Below are 2,573 nucleotides of genomic sequence, written 5' to 3' on the forward strand. Positions count from 1 at the left end.
TCACCTCACATCACCCTCGAGCTGGAGATCCCCAGCCGGTTGCGGATGGCATCTCCTGGTCACCAGCCTTCTCGGTTCTTAGGAGCAGAGAACTGCCCTGGAGCAAGAAATGTCCATATCAGAGGTTTCCAGCTTTTGAGCAGAGAGAGGTGCCCACGGGAATGGGAAGGCTTAGTCTCTTGCTCTCCTCTGCTAACTGGTCAAAGCCTTTCTGGTCACCCCAGGACCTCAGAGAGCAGCGCAGGCCTTTCAAGGATGGGAGATTTTGTCCAGTGTCCATTGAGCGGGGACCAGGAAACTCAAAGAGAAGAGCCTGAATGGGCCCAGTGTCTGCACACAGTAGGCACTTCATAAGTATTTGTTGACTGGAGTGAGGAGGTGGTTCTTGCCCATGTTTGTGTGTGTGTGTGTGTGTGTGTGTGTGTGTGTGTGTGTGTGAGAGCGAGTGAGTGTGTGGGGGGACCAGGCTTGTTGTCAGTGAGGCGACACCCACCCCTCCCAGGGAGGGAGCCCTAGGAAATGAGCGATAAGGATGACATGACATCGAGGTGGAGAGCAGCGAAGAGCAACTGAGGTTTCAGTCTGCAGCTGACAAACAGGCTCTTCCTAATGCACCCGAATGAAAACATAGGGAGCACATGAAGACAGCTTTCACAGTTTGCGCACTCGGTCCCATCACCCCGCGGAGAGAAGGCATCCCGGGCCCAAGGTCTGGACAAAGCCGCAGAGCACATCCAGGGTACGCGAAGGAAAACCCACACACACCAGTGAGACCCTGATGACCTCAAACGGCAGAGTACCCCTCGGGAGCAGCAAGTCCACGCACCAGAGAAGGCGAGGTCAGTGCCCAATTCAACCAACCGCCCCTCCGCAGACAACAGCCTCTACTCCGACGCCAAGGGCAGCCCCAGCTCTGTCTTCGCCAGAGGCTTGGACTCTCGCTCGGAGGGAGGCCCCCCGGAGCCACAGAGCAGGGAGGAGCTCGGGGTGGAGGCCACCATCTGACCGTCGCCTCCACGTCCCAGCCACCTTTCAGTTCCTCCCTAGAACCCTCACAACCATTTAAGAGACTTTTTTTCCTCTCTTTTTCTCAAATTTTATCTTTACATGGAAGCTCTCACCCAACAGCTCTCATTCTCCTTCCCCATTTCCACAATTTTTTTTGATGTTTCCCTACAAGGATTCCCTGTCCGCACCAGGAATTTTTAAACCCAAACAGCCCAACTTGGCAGCTTTTTCTGTGGAGGACAGACGGCTGGCTGGCTCTCCGAGCACACAGTGTCCTGACCGGCCCCCAGCTCCTCCAGCCGAGCCGGGCAGGCACAGGCCCGAGGACTCCTGCCCGTCCCAGGCCCTTCCTCCCAGGCCTCCTCACCTCCATTTCAGAGCCTTGGTGAGTCTGTGCACTGCTCTGCTTAAGAAGGTGACTGGTTGCGAGTAATCAGAATAAATCCCCCTTCTTTATGAGGATTTTTTTTTCTATAAAGCTATTTATCATTCCTATTGAAAGACCAGATCCTTGAAGAAGTCTGTGGTATAAAAACAAATGGAGACGATCTACAGCACAGAGCCTTTAGCCGGTTTCATGCCTGCTTCTCTCAGCCAGCCTTGTGTGTGTGTGTGTGGGGGGGGGTGCAACACTCCTGTACGTGTGGGGGACAGCGGGCAGCAGTGAAGGGGTAGCCGCCAAGCGGGGGTAGGGGCCAGGACCAGGAGGGACGATCAGGTTGGGGAGAGGTTTTGTATCAGGGGCCAGTGATGATGCTTTGATATGGTTTCCTGCTACTGAAATTTGAATCTGAGTGAATCGTCCCTATTTCTTTTTTTTTTTTTTAAAGATTTTATTTATTTATTTATTTGACAGAGATAGAGACAGCCAGCGAGAGAGGGAACACAAGCAGGGGGAGTGGGAGAGGAAGAAGCAGGCTCACAGCAGAGGAGCCTGATGCGGGGTTCGATCCCACAACGCCGGGATCACGCCCTGAGCTGAAGGCAGACGCTTAACCGCTGTGCCACCCAGGCGCCCCCGTCCCTATTTCTGATGATGTCGGCATTGCAAAGCGACACATTCACAAAGCAATAATCAAATCTTCCTCTCTTTCCCTGACCATTTCTAAGAAATAGAGCCAACTGATTTTGTATGTAAATGCCAAGAGCAATTTACTGGGCACTCAACCCAACCCCAGTCCCCCACACCCCCCCAGTGCAGACCCTTCCCCGCCCTCACCCCATTCCCGTTCCACCTGTCTTGGAACCCGTTCCCATCCTGTGATCCAGCCCTGGTCCTGGCTTCAGTCAGCAGATCCCAGTGAAGGGTTCTGTGTGTTTAGGCCATATTTCTTTGTCTTTTTCCTACTGCGTTCCTGGCATTCACTGACTTCTAGTGTGAACTCCGAGTCTCAGTCTGTGTTTGAGTCCCTTCCATGGAAATAAAAAGTATGTTGTACGTACAGCCCAAATATTGTCTTGCAAGTTAAGGGTCTCCCCTTTACTCTAAGACTATAATAAAAACTTACTTTACCCTTAAAAATAAGTATTTGTTGACTGGATAAGTACGTACAGGAAGAAGAGAA

The 2,573-nt window shown here is 52.4% G+C and overlaps 1 pseudogene; it reads left to right on the forward strand.

The window, feature by feature from the left end:
• Positions 1-330: 330 nt before the first annotated feature.
• Positions 331-1,005, forward strand: LOC100468360 (annotated as a pseudogene).
• Positions 1,006-2,573: the final 1,568 nt, after the last annotated feature.

The sequence above is a fragment of the Ailuropoda melanoleuca genome, chromosome 7 (assembly GCF_002007445.2).
Source record: "Ailuropoda melanoleuca isolate Jingjing chromosome 7, ASM200744v2, whole genome shotgun sequence".
Taxonomy (NCBI): Eukaryota; Metazoa; Chordata; class Mammalia; order Carnivora; family Ursidae; genus Ailuropoda; species Ailuropoda melanoleuca.